This window comes from Mobula birostris, chromosome 5 (assembly GCF_030028105.1).
Source record: "Mobula birostris isolate sMobBir1 chromosome 5, sMobBir1.hap1, whole genome shotgun sequence".
In the NCBI taxonomy this organism is placed as follows: Eukaryota; Metazoa; Chordata; class Chondrichthyes; order Myliobatiformes; family Myliobatidae; genus Mobula; species Mobula birostris.
In genome coordinates this window covers 113,745,585-113,760,048 of record NC_092374.1, presented here as the reverse complement: position 1 = coordinate 113,760,048, position 14,464 = coordinate 113,745,585, and the positions used below count along the sequence as shown (strand labels likewise).

General features: G+C 40.6%; 1 protein-coding gene across 4 annotated transcripts in view; it reads right to left on the bottom strand.

The window, feature by feature from the left end:
- The window catches only part of thsd7ba (thrombospondin, type I, domain containing 7Ba), a 1,047,195-nt gene extending 1,034,735 nt beyond the window's left edge, over positions 1 to 12,460 (bottom strand). For 3 of the 4 annotated variants that reach the window (XM_072258590.1, XM_072258595.1, XM_072258596.1), the window contains exon 1: positions 12,423 to 12,455. The gene's annotated coding sequence lies outside the window, so the exon portion shown is untranslated. Of the gene's footprint in view, positions 1 to 12,422 lie in introns of all 4 variants that reach the window. The other variant, XM_072258592.1, reaches the window with a different exon arrangement.
- Between the last annotated feature and the right edge of the window lie 2,004 nt (positions 12,461 to 14,464).

Below are 14,464 nucleotides of genomic sequence, written 5' to 3'. Positions count from 1 at the left end.
GTGGCGAATGAACTTAATAAGTATTTTGCATCAGTCGTCATTGTGGAAGACACTAGCTGTATGCCAGAAATTGAAGTGTGTCAAATGGCAGAAGTGAATGCATTTACTATTATGAAGGAGAAGGTGCTTGGGGAGATGGAAGATCTGAAGCTAGATAAGTCACCTGGATCAGATGGACTACATCCCAGGGTTATGAAAGAGGCAGCTGAAAAGATTGTGAAAGCATTAGTAATGATCTATCATGAATCACTAGATTCTGGAATGGTTCTGGACAGCTGGATAATTGCAAATGTCATTCAACTCTTTCAGAACGGAGGAAGACAGAAGAAAGAAAATTGTAAGCCAGTTAGCCTGGCCTCAGCAGTTGGGAAGAAGTTGAAGTCCATTATTAAGGATGAGGTTTCCAGGCACTTGGAGGCACATAATAAAACAGGCCAAAGTCAGCATTGTTTCCTTAAGGGGAAATCTTAAGGATTACACATTCCAGGTGGTGATGCAGTCAGTCAGGATGCTCTCTCAATTGTGCCCCTGCAGGAAGGTAGAAACATAGAAACATAGAAAACCTACAGCACAATACAGGCCCTTCGGCTCACGATGCTGTGTCGAACACGTACTTACTTTAGAAATTACCTAGGGTTACCCATAGCCCTCTATTTATCTAAGCTCCATGTACCTATCCAGACCCTTTTGTTTCCGCCTCCACCACCGTCACCAGTAGCCCATTCCACACACTCACTGTGTAAAAAAACTTGCCCCTGACATGTTCTCTATACCTGCTTCCTAGCACCATAAAACTGTGCCCTTTCGTGTTAGACATTACAGCTCTGAGAAAAAGCCTCTACACGATCAATGCCTCTCATCATCGTATACACCTCTATCACGTCACCTCTCATCCTCCATTGCACCAAAGAGAAAAGGCCAAGTTCACTCAACCTATTCTCATAGGGCATGCTCTCCAATCCAGGCAACATCCTTGTAAATCTCCTCTGCACCCTTTCTATAGTTTCCACATCCTTCCTGTAGTGAGGTGACCAGAATTGAGCACAGTACTCCAAGTAGGGTCTGACCAGAGTCCTATAAAGCTGTAACATTACGTCTCGGTTCTTAAACTCAATCCCACAGTTGATGAAGGCCAATGCACTGTATGCCTTCTTAACCACAGGGTCAACCTGTGCAGCAGCTTTGAGTGCCTTATGGACTCGGACCCCAAAATCCACTGCCAAGAGTCTTACCATTAATACTATATTCTGTCATCATATTTGACCTACCAAAAAGAACCATCTCACATTTATCTGGTTTGAACTCCATCTGCCACTTCTCAGCCCAGTTTTGCATCCTATGGATGTCCCACTGTAACATCTGACAGCCCTCCGTACTATCCACAACACCCCCAACCTTAGTGTCATCAGCAAATTTACTAACCCATCCTTCCACTTCCTCATCCAAGTCATTTATAAAAACGAAGAGAAGGGGTCCCAGAACAGATTCCTGAGGCACTCCACTGGTGATCAACCTCCATGCAGAATATGACCCATCTACAACCACTCTCTGCCTTCTGTGGGCAAGCCAATTCTGGATCCACAAAGCAAGGTCTCCTTGTATCCCGTGCCTCCTTACTTTCTCAATAAGCCTTGCATGGGATACCTTATCAAATGCCTTGCTGAAATCCATATACGCTATATCTACTGCTCTACCTTCATCAATGTGTTTAGTCACATCCTCAAAAAATTCAATCAGGCTGGTAAGGCATGACCTGCCTTTAAAAAAGCCATGCTGACTATTTCTAATCATACAAACATTTGTTCATAAATCCTGCCTCTCAGGATCTTCTCCATCAACTTACCAGCCACTGAAGTAAGACTCACCAGTCTATAATTTCCTAGGCTATCTCTAATCCCTTTCTTGAATAAGAGAACAACATCTGGAAACCTCCAATCCTCTGGAACCTCTCCCGTCCTCACTGATGATGCAAAAATCGTTGCCAGAGTCTCAGCAATCTCCTCTCGGTTCTTAAACTCAATCCTACAGTTGATGAAAGCCAATGCACTTTATGCCTTCTTAACCACAGAGTCAACATGCGCAGCAGATTTGAGAGTCCTATGGATCCCTCTGATCCTCCACACTGCCAAGAGTCCCAAGATCCCTCTGATCCTCCACACTGCCAAGAGTATGACCTGTTCAAAAAGGACAGGCTACAGCTGAACCTGAAGGGGACCAATATCCTGGCGGGAAATTTTAATAGAGCTTTTAGGGAGGGTTTAAACTAATTTGGCAGGGGGATGGGAGCTGGAGTGACAGAGCGGAGGAAGGGGAAAACAGAAATAAATCTAAGATAGTGAGCAGTAAAGATGTCAGGAAAGACAGGCAGGTGATGGGGCAAATTTGTAGCCATTGGAATGAGTTGCAGTGCAATAAATTTGCAGTGAAATCAAAGCGAAAAGTACCAAATACTGGTCTTAAGGTGTTATACATAAATGCACGCAGCATAAGGAATAAGGTGGATGATCTTGTCGTACAGCTACAGATTGGCAGGTATGATATTGTGGCCATCACTGAGACCTGGCTAAAGGATGCATGTCTCTGGGAGCTGAACGTCCAAGGATACACGGTGTATCGGAACGATAGGAAGGTAGACAGAGGGGGAGGCATGGCTTTATTGGTAAGAAATGATTTTAAATCATTAGAAAGAGATGATATAGGATCAGAAGGTGCAGAATCTATATGGGTTGAGCTAAGAAATAGCAGGGGTAAAAGGACCCTGATGGCAGTTATTTATAGGCCTCCAAACAGCTGCAGCGATGTGGATTACAAATTACAACAGGAAATAGAAAAGGCTTGTCAGAAGGGCAGGGTTATGATAATTGTGGGGGATTTTAACATGCGAGTGGATTGGGAAAATCAGATCGGCACTGGGACTCAAGAGGGAGAATTTGTAGAATGTCTGCGAGATGACTTTTTAGAACAGCTTGCTGTTGAGCCCACTAGGGGATCGGCTGTACTGGATTTGGTATTGTGGAATGAACCGGAGGTGAGTAGAGAGATTGAGGTGAAGGGACCCTTAGGAGGCAATGATCATAACATGATTGCGTTCACTGTGAAATTTGAAAAAGAGAAGCCTAAATCTGATGTGTCGGTATTTCAGTGGAGTAAAGGAAATTACAGTGGCATGAGAGAGGAACTGGCCAAAGTTGACTGGAAAGGGACACTGGTTGTAAAGACGGCAGAGCAGCAGTGGCTGCAGTGTACGCGAGAAGTGAAGAAGGTGCAAGACAGGTATATTCCAAAAAAGAAGAAATTTTCGAATGGAAAAAGGATGCAACCGTGGTTGACAAGAGAAGTCAAAGCCAAAGTTAAAGCAAAGGAGAGGGCATACAAGGAAACAAAAATTAGTGGGAAGACAGAGGATTGGGAAGTTTTTAAAACTTTACAAAAGGAAACCAAGAAGGTCACTAAGAGGGAAAAGATTAACTAGGAAAGGAAGCTAACAAATAATATCAAAGAGGATACTAAAAGCTTTTTCAAGTATATAAAGAGTAAAAGACAGGTGAGAGTAGATATAGGACCGATAGAAAATGATACTGGAGAAATTGTAATGGGAGATAGGAGATGGCAGAGGAGCTGAACAAGTATTTTGCATCAGTCTTCACTGAGGAAGACATCAGCAGTAGACCGGACACTCAAGGGTGGCAGGGAAGAGAAGTGTACGCAGTCACAATTACGACAGAGAAAGTACTCAGGAAGCTGAGTAGTCTAAAGGTAGATAAATCTCCCGGACCAGATGGAATGCACCCGCGTGTTCTGAAGGAAGTAGCTGTGGAGATTGCGGAGGCATTAGCGATGATCTTTCAAAAATCGATAGATTCGGGCATGGTTCCGGAGGACTGGAAGATTGCAAATGTCATTCCGCTATTTAAGAAGGGGGCAAGGAAGCAAAAAGAAAATTATAGACCTGTTAGCTTGACATTGGTGGTTGGGAAGTTGTTGGAGTCGATTGTCAAGGATGAGGTTACAGAGTACCTGGAGGCATATGACAAGATGGGCAGAACTCAGCATGGATTCCTTAAAGGAAAATCCTGCCTGACAAATCTATCACAATTTTTTGCGGAAACTACCAGTAGGCTAGACAAGGGAGATGCAGTGGATGTTGTATATTTGGATTTTCAGAAGGCCTTTGACAAGGTGCCACACATGAGGCTACTTAACAAGATAAGAGAGCATGGAATTACGGGAAAGTTGCATACATGGATAGAGCGTTGGCTGATTGGCAGGAAACAGAGAGTGGGAATAAAGGGATCCTATTCTGGTTGGCTGCCGGTTACCAGTGGTGTTCCACAGGGTGTTGGGGCTGCTTCTTTTTACATTGTACATCAACGATTTGGATTATGGAATAGATGGCTTTGTGGCTAAGTTTGCTGCAATACGAAGATAGGTGGAGGGGCCGGCAGTGCTGAGGAAACGGAGAGTCTGCAGAGAGACTTGGATAGATTGGAAGAATGGGCAGAGAAATGGCAAATGAAGTACAATGTTGGAAAGTGTATGGTTATGCACTTTAGCAGAAATAATAAACAGGCAGACTATTATTTAAATGGGGAAAGAATCCAAAGTTCGGAGATGCAATTGGACTTGGGAGTCCTCGTACAGGATACCCTTAAGGTTAACCTCCAGGTTGAGTCAGTAGTAAAGAAGGTGAATGCAATGTTGGCATTCATTTCTAGAGGAATAGAGTATAGGAGCAGGGATGTGATGTTGGGGCTCTATAAGGCGCTGGTGAGACCTCACTTGGAGTACTGTGGGCAGTTTTGGTCTCCTTTTTTAAGAAAGGATATGCTGACATTGGAGAGGGTACAGAGAAGATTCACTAGAATGATTCCGGGAATGAGAGGGTTAACATATGAGGAACGTTTGTCTGCTCTTGGACTGTTTAGAAGAATGAGGGGAGACCTCATAAAAACATTTCAAATATTGAAAGGCATGAACAGAGTGGATGTGGCAAAGTTCTTTCCCATGATGGGGGAGTCTAGTACGAAAGGGCATGACTTAAGTGTTGAAGGTTGCTCATTCAGAACAGAAATGCGAAGAAATTTTTTTAGTCAGAGGGTGGTGAATCTATGGAATTTGTTGTCATGGGCGGCAGTGGAGGCCAAGTCATTGGCTGTATTTAAGGTAGAGAGTGATAGGTATCTGAGTAGCCAGGGCATCAAAGGTTACGGTAAGAAGGCAGGGGAGTGGGACTAAATGGGAGAATGGATCAGCTCATGATAAAATTGCAGAGCAGACTCAATGGGCCGAATGGCCAACTTCTGCTCCTTTGTCTAATGGTCTTATGGTCTCCCTCGCCTCCCATAGTAGCCTGGGGTACATCTCATCCGGCCCTGGAGATTTATCCAACTTGATGCTTTCCAAAAGCTCCAGCACATCCTCTTCCTTAATATCTACATGCTCAAGCTTATCAATCCGCTGTAAGTCATCCCTACAATTGCCAAGATCCTTTTCTGTAGTGAATACTGAAGCAAAGTGTTCATTCATTAAGTACCTCCACTATCTCCTCCGGTTCCATACACACTTTTCCAATGTCACACTTGATTGGTCCCATTCTCTCACATCTTATCCTCTTGCTCTTCACATACTTGTAGAATGCCTTGGGGTTTTCCTTAATCCTGCTCACCGAGGCCTTGTCATGTCCCCTTCTGGCTCTCCTAATTTTATTCTTAAGCTCCTTCCTGCTAGCCTTATAATTTTTTAGATCTCTATTATTATCTAGTTTTTTGAACCTTTTGTAAGCTTTGCTTTTCTTCTTGACGAGATTTTCAACAGCCTTGTACACCACGGTTCCTGAACCCTACTATCGTTTCCCTGTCTTATTGGAATGTACCTATGCAGGATGTCACACAATTACCCCCTGAACATTTGCCACATTTCTGCCATACATTTCCTTGAGAACATGGGATTCTTAGGATTTGGGGGTCCATACCGAACTTCTTCAACCATCTGAGGTGAAATAGGCGCTGTTGTGTTTTTTCACCACACAGTCGGTATGTACAGACCACAAGGGATCCTAGGTGATGTGTATGCTGAGGAACTTAAAGCTGTTCACCCTCTCAAACCCAGATCCCTTGATGTCAATAGGGGCTAGCCTGTCTCCATTCTTCCTGTAGTCCACAACCAGCTCCTTTGTTTTTGTGACATTGAGGGAGAGGCTGTTTTCTTGACACTTCTGTGTAGGGGTGATGACTTCTTCTCTGTAGGCTGCCTCATTATTATTTGTGATTAGGCCAATCAATGTGGTGTCTTCAGCAAATTTAATTAGCAGGTTGGAGCTGTGGGTGGAGACACAGTCATGGGTATACAGAGAGTAAAGGAAGGGGCATAGGATTCAGCCCTGAGGGGCACCTGTGTTTCATATGGTGGCAAATATGTGGAATTCATTGGCACACATGTCTGTGGAGGCAAATCACAGGGTATATTTAAGGCAGAGGTTGATAGGGTGTCAAAGATTATGGGGAATGTGGATGAGATGGATAATAAATTAGCCATAATAGAATGGTAGAGCAGACTCAATAGGTCGAGTGGCCTGATTCTGCTTCTATATTTTATGATCTTATGGTCGCTATTCCTTCTACCAAGGTGTTTAACCATACACTTTCCTACACTATATTCCAACTGTCACTTCTTTGCCAATTCTCCTAATCTGTCTGAGTCCTTCTGTAGACTCCCTCATCAGTAAATCAGATTTAAAAACAAGCAGAAATTTGACAACCTCATAGTCTTCTGCTACCATTTTAAAATATAATTTGGAGAGACATAAAACAGGTTGATAACTTACTATCAGTTAAAGCCAAAATTCTAAGCATTTATTCAAGACCCAAGGCTATTTAATGTCATTCCCAGCACATAAATTAAAATAATTATTACCCCAGATCTGGTGCAGCACAAAAAAACACAGTAAGATAAAGAACATGATAATAAAAACACAATAACTATAGGTACATAGGATAGCTTGTATACATTGATTGTATGTCCATAAGATAATGCTGGGCACAGGAGTCTCTGAGCATAAGGTACCCACAGGAAGCAATAAAGTAGCGGTGGTAGGGGGTGTGGAGGGATGGATTAGTGAGTAGAAGTGTTGATCAGCCTTCCTGCTTGGGGAAAGTAACTGTTTTTGAGTCTGGTGGTCCTGAAGTGGATGCTATATAGCCTTCTTTCTGATGGGAGTGGGACAAGCAGTTCATGAGTACGGTGGGTGGGATTTTTCATGATGTTCCTGGTCCTTTTTAGACACATTTCTGTACATATGTCCTTGATGACAAGTAGGCTTCTGCCATTGATGGGCTGGACAATTTTGACTACACTTTGTAGAGCCTTCCTGTCCACCACAGAGCAGTTTCCGTATCGTGCAGTGTTGTAGATTGCTAGGGTGCTCTCTACTGTGTACCTGTAGAATGACATGTGTGCATATGTGCATCATCCAGCTCCCTTCAGCCTCTTCAGTTAATAGAGCTTTTTGTGTTGGTGAGCTTTCCTGACTGTGTAGAATGTGTTCTAGGACCATGAAAGGTTGTGTGTGATGTGCACTGCCAGGAGATTGAAACTGCTCACAGTAGTCATCGTTATGCTGCTGATGTAAAGCCTAAAAGTTTATGACTTAAACCCAACGTAACTGCCACTGTGCAATACCAAAATGATGTGGAAAGGACAGGACCTGATTCAATTTTCACCCTGGCCTCATCCTTTCCAACCCACCATGTGGCATGTGGATGCAAAACATTGGGCACAGCAACTTACAAGTTAATGATTGCATGCTATAAGCCTCAGATAATGTCCTTATGGTTGGTAAGATGTTTGAGTAAATTTGAATGCGCATGGAGTAAAATTCTCATTGACAAAAGTCATGAAAATAATATTTTTAAAACAGGTTTCAAATTATCTACAAAACCCTTAACAGACAACCAATGCACATTTGATGCAAGCTGATCTGCCATACTCCAAAATAAACCAGAACCACAGTCTAATTAACTAGTTGCTTTGACAGGGTTGAAGCCTTACTGGATAAAATATATTTTCTACAGGTTGTGAAAATGGAAGAGGTTGAGTGCAAATGTTTCACTGAAAGGCAAAGGAAATTTAAACATTTATTCCTGCAATGTTAGATAAATCATACAGTACATCTGATATCAAGTAACTGTACATATTTCATCTGGTCCATCCATTGATCCCTGTCATGCCGACCTTCCCTGCTGTCATGGCTATTACAGTTCAATCAACAGTAGACTCTTACAGAGCATCTGCTGCACCCAAGTAGCAATAATTCAGTAATGACAACTCACAGGAAGAATAAAATGGAATCAGCCCATCAAGTACTTACCCCAAAGGAATAAATGTTTCCTCAGCTTACAGACTAAACCGTGACTTCAAGAAAGTTCACTCAGATGCACTCTGTGTTTAGCCATTATCCTTAATAAGCAATAATTATCAGACTGAAACTTATTTAAGGCAGTCATAATATATTACTCTGTAGAAAATGGTTTAATGAGCCTCATCTTACACCACTTTCACAATGCTTATCCCCAGAGTTTTAGATGAATTATATAAGTCTCGGGTGTTATGACAGCAGCGGATGATAGAGGCAGAAATTATTGCTTTGAGAAACAAGCCACTCGGTAGTTTGGGGGTGAGAGCTGGTGATGTAGAGAAGAAACTCAACAAAACTCAAATTTAAAAATAATAAAGATACCAGCAATAGCAAAACATTACTGACAAATATATTCATGACATTCTTTACTCTGTCACTTTCTTTGAATGATGAATTAAACACTGCTGGTACAGCAGGTAATCAGAAGACAGAAAATACCATCTTAAGTCCCATTAGTTCTCAAGCAAACAAAGAACTGAAACTGCAAATAAAAGTGAGCAATTCAGCTTGGTGTTGCTATCAAAATTGTAAGTGGTTCCCCAGTGGTTTTACATTTCATTAGCCTGATCTCTAATTGGATGTCTGCATTTCACTATTCTGTTCTGACCTGAATATCATTAAACCGATATTTACTCTGGCAACATGCTAGCATGCTGAATCGGGATAATCTCTGAATACTAAGCCACTAGATCCCCTTTAGATTGCTTTTATTTCCATGATACTTAAAGCTGTGTTTCTTCTCAATGAGATTTTCATAAGACTGAAAGATTGTAGATACCATTGTATGTATATTCCAGTTGATAAATCAAGAAATTAATTTGGAAATAATTATTTTCCCCCTTTTTGAAACAGCTTAGACAGTACATTCCTAATAGGTAACAATGTCAAGGCAATGCTGCTATTTGACCAGCTCTGACTGCATAATTCAATAGTCAGGAAATCAGCTGCAGTGCAGAGGAGTTTGTATGCATCTCCAGGACCAAACCTTGATCATAGACAGCTGTTTCCAGTCTCTTCGCCCTTTCAATGTTTTAAGAAAATATCCAGAAATAAAGCAGTTCACAATATATGAACAATGTAAGAACAATCAGGTTCTGCTGAGGAGAAAAGAACACATTTAACCAGTAGCAATATAATATATTCTATGGTCCTTTCAACCAGCCAAAATACTCCTAAGAAATAGACTTTGTAGTTTAAAGCCTCCTTGAAAATAGGGGTTCTGCCAAAATTCTCAAAGTCTCCTGGCAAACTGCTAACGTAACTCCATGCAATAGATGTTCAATAGTAGGTATGGCCTTAAATCATCAGAATTAATAACTTCAGAGACAGCTTTATAATGCAATGGTAAAATAAAGCACACTTTAGTCCTTTAGTCAGCACTGTTTACATCATGGCAGACAGATCTAGTACAGAATACATATCAGGTTAATGAATTACATTATGTTAAGAGTGGGGATGATGAATGTTACCTGAGGGCAGGAGGTTGGGACGGTACACATGACTTGGTGAAAGTTGTTGTGCCCAGCATTGTCTGGAAAGTTGTACATTTGTGTTAACACATTACAAGAAAAATAGTGATTAGGGAAATGGCATTTCAGTTCCAATGCTCCTTCTACAAGAAAGTTTAAAGGATATATTTGATACCATTTCAAATTTGTTCATTATGGTTTGTTGAATCCTACAACAGGGAAAACAAAAAGCCACAGCACAAATCATTACTGAACTTGAGTCTGCTTTGTTCAAAAGGCAGGATATTAACTTTGCACCAGGGTATTGAGGGTAGGAAAGATTGCTGGAGAATTTTTTTGAGGGGGCAGTTGGGTTAAATAAAAGAAATTGATGTAAAACAAATAAAATGTTTGATTTACTCTTACTACAAATGGAAATCTGAAAATCAACTTTCCTTTCTAGAACCTTAATTGGAGTGACAACATTACAGATCTTCTTTAACCACAATTTTAAACACCAATGCGTCTCCAAGCCGGGGTGCTTCCAATGGTTTCATATAATGAAGTTGACTTTAAAATAGTTCATTAAATCTCTCTTTATATGCTATTGACCAATATTTAACCTCAATTTTTTCTGAACTTTGCGCTTGAATCTAATTTAAGAACCATCCTACACCAGGAAAACAGCTGGTACTGATTATGAATGGATGGCCACTTGCAATTGATGCCAAAAGGGATCAGGCATATGCTGAGGAATTGTCTTTTCAGCAGCTGATCCTCATTCCAGGTTTTACAGTTTGCTGGTTCAGTTAGCAGTGGTTTCATCCCAGTGCCTTCCTCACTTACAGTAAACTCAAGTATAAATTAACATCAATATGTATTACCAGAGTATGTGTGCTGCATTGTCAATACTATAAAGCTATCCATTCCAAATACTAAATCTGGAATCCGTAGACAATACCACAATAGACAGGAAATCTTACTTTCAATATGTCAGAAACTTGGCTTCCTCTGTACCAAACATCATCCTTTGCATAGTGGTATGAAGAATTATCAGGTATATTGATGAAAGTCAAAGAAGCCTAGCGATTACGGTAAATACAAAATATACTTGTGTACTGAATATTCTAATGTCTCATTTGTGAAATTCACTTCACATACAGCCGAGTCTTCCTCTTCTCAAGAAATACTCTGAAGTATACTGATATCATTGGATAAATCGACGGGCCAGCAATGTCTACGATGATAATCTGTATTCATTTTTGTGGGATCTCAAAATGTAGTTACTTCCCACATGTTACAATGAATTTGCAGTTGCCTTAACAAACTGAAATGATCTTCCCTTCTGTTATCATTTCTGGACAAATAATAAATACTTAGTTATACTGTAATATTTAATGCACTTGACCCAAAATTAAGGAAAATGTTGCTTCATGTTAATGTGTTCTTTGTGGTTTGATGATGACCATTAATATCTGAAACAACCCCATTAGAGAAATGAGCTGCCTCAAAGCATTCAGTGACCCAGAAGTAATGCAATTGATGGCTATTGAGTAGTGAGAGATGCTGCCTAATCTGATACTAATATATACCACTAAATCATTAAGAACTATTTCATCAATACAACATTCACCTTCTTTACTAAAAATGAAAAATAAGTCTTATCCTCCAGTATAGCATATCTATTTGTGACTATCAGTTAAACATACTATTGAATCTCTGGTTCACAGAAGCAGCTTCATTGAATTCATCACTTTGGCACTGGACATGTTGAAAAGATCTTAATAAGAAAGACTTCTATTGCCTCTTAGTGGTGGTATTTACAACCTATACAGATGTACTAAATAAAACTCGGTAGAGGTGGTTCTCACAGATCTCTTGCCACTAGAGATGCAATAACTAATGCACCTGTGCAATCCCATATTTCATTATTTCAATGTGAATATGCAGAAAGCCACAATAGAAATGTACATTAAAACTGTGATTCTGTTCTAGTAAAAGATTTATGTTACTGCTTTCAAAAAAGAAATCTGTTTCTTAAATGCTGCTGTACCACACACAAAAAACAAGAATCTCTGGAGATAGCTTTCTATTCAGCTTCCTTAACAGCTCCATAGAACTCATTATTTTGGTCAAGAATACGTACAAATTTTGCAGTTTTCCAATAAGAACAAAATCACTAACAACTGGTATACATGTCTTACTATAGACAGCCCTTAAAATGACCCATGAATTAAATTCTGATTTGTCAGGCTACTCTCCAGTAGCGCAGCTAATCATAAACTCAGAATTCACAGCTGACAAAAAAATAATGAAAAGTCATTGATTCAAAACAGTTATAATCTAAATATTGCTGTTTCTTTCCAGTATGCTTACATTTTTAAATATGATCCCAAGACAATGGCTCACTATGAAACAGTTTTAGTTGATATCCTCTAAAATATGAAGCTGAACTCAGGAAAATACTTTAATGAATATATATTTTCATAGGAAAACCATTATTGATATTGATTTTGCTAAAGAGAACCATGCAAGAACAGAGAAAAAACAGCATCACTTACCAGCATGAATGCCCTGATTTGTATTTGGACTGCTTACCAGCACTGTAAAAGCTGCATGTGCAATACTACCACCCATTTCATATACAATACTAGGACTGTGATCTGGAGGTGGATTGCACAGTCGAAGAACAGCTGCTGCACAGAGCAACCTCATTGGCTGTCTTTGATGATCGACACAAGCCCTAAGAGTAAAGTCTTTCCTCGAACCTTAACTAATTACTTTCAATTGTGACAAATACCAATCTGCCTCTTCATTTCCCTACAAGCTGTAGTTTCTTTGCACACTTCTAAAAGCTATTCTGGATTCTAAAATTAGTGCAGCATGCCACACGAGATGGCTGTGCTTGCAGGCATATAACTGAATAAAAGGAGCACTTCTATAATCAAAAACAGCAATTATTAGAGAATATTATTAAATCTGCAAAATTACTCCCCATCATAATTGTCGGTGCTATGTTTGCAGCAGTTAACTATTTAGTGCAAATCAACTGTTTTGTTTAACTACTAAATTAACTCTTTGATCTCAGCATTCAGAACAGTTCAGAAAATAATTGTTTAACTACATATGTTGTATCTTACCTTCGTTCCCTTTATTTATTAATCAACCCGAAGTGTTTAAAAGTGGATTTTGCAAAATACCAAACCACTCCTTTCTAGAGAATGCAACTATGGCAAGTTTCAGTAATAGATTTTGGACTATCATTACTATAGGATAGTGTAAGTTCCATTTTTTCAACTCTAAAGTTAAGTCAGGGTTGACCATTCATGTTGCATCCCAGCTGTCTATGTGTGATATGCAAGCCAGTACACAAACCGGAGCAGTATGATATGGAGAGCAAGCCGTTGCCCATGCAACAGGCTCCCCGTCTCCACATAGCTGATGAATCCAGAGGAATGGCAGAGACCAAGACATTTGGGCTCCAGCAGTGTCACAGGAGTTGCCAGTCAGCCTTAAACTTAATGTCGGACTACCCTAGGGCAACCAGATTTTTCCTCGGGGTTTACACCCGAAGCCTTCCCCACGAGTGGGTATGACTGCAAGGCAGCGGAGGTTTGAGGTCAGAGTTTTCCTTCTCCTAGATGAGCTGCCAACCAATGCTCATGAGCCCCACCTGCCTGGAGCAACTGGTTTTAAGAGGCCTTGCCCCTTCTCCTATCAGTAGAAATTGTCCCACTAGGCTTAGTAGCTAAGCCACATGTGAAGGCCTGGAGCTGGATTTAGTTGTCAGAAGCTATTTGAGAGGCACATCATTGGGAAAATTTAACAGGCAGTCGGAGCTTATCCCCACTACACCCCACCCTGCCTGGCTATGACCAACCTAAGGAGTCAACATTAAATGACTATGAGTACTTAATTTTGAAGGACATGCTGTATAAAGCTATTTGGTGTTATTTAACATAGAAACATACAGCACAATACAGGCCCTTTGGCCCACAAAACTGTGCCGAACATGTCATTACCTTAGAAATTACCTAGGGTTATCCACAGCCCTCCATTTTTCTGAGCTCCATGTACCTGTCCAGGAGCCCCTTAAATGACCCTATTGTATCCGCCTCCACCACCGTCGCCAGCAACCCATTCCATGCACTCATCACTCTCTGCGTAAAAAGATGACATCTCCTCTGTACCTGTCATCACTTAAACATCATTTAAACAATGAAGCTAAAAGAAGACTTGTGTACAAATCCAATTCTGGAAAATAAAATAAGGTTTGTGGAATATTTTTCTGACAAAGGGATCTTGACCTGAACCATTAACTGTTTCCACAGATGCAGTCTGACTTGCTATGTGTTTCAGCATTTTTATTCCAGATTTCTAGCAACTGCAGTTTTTCAGTTTTCTATAAATATTTTACACCCATCTTTCCCCTAAGCAGAATGAAATAAAAGGGGCAACACGCATCAAAGTTGCTGGTGAACGCGGCAGGCCAGGCAGCATCTCTAGGAAGAGGTGCAGTCGACGTTTCAGGCCAAGACCCTTCGTCAGGACTAACTGAAGGAAGAGTTAGTAAGAGGCAATGTGGGTATTAATTCTTTCTGAT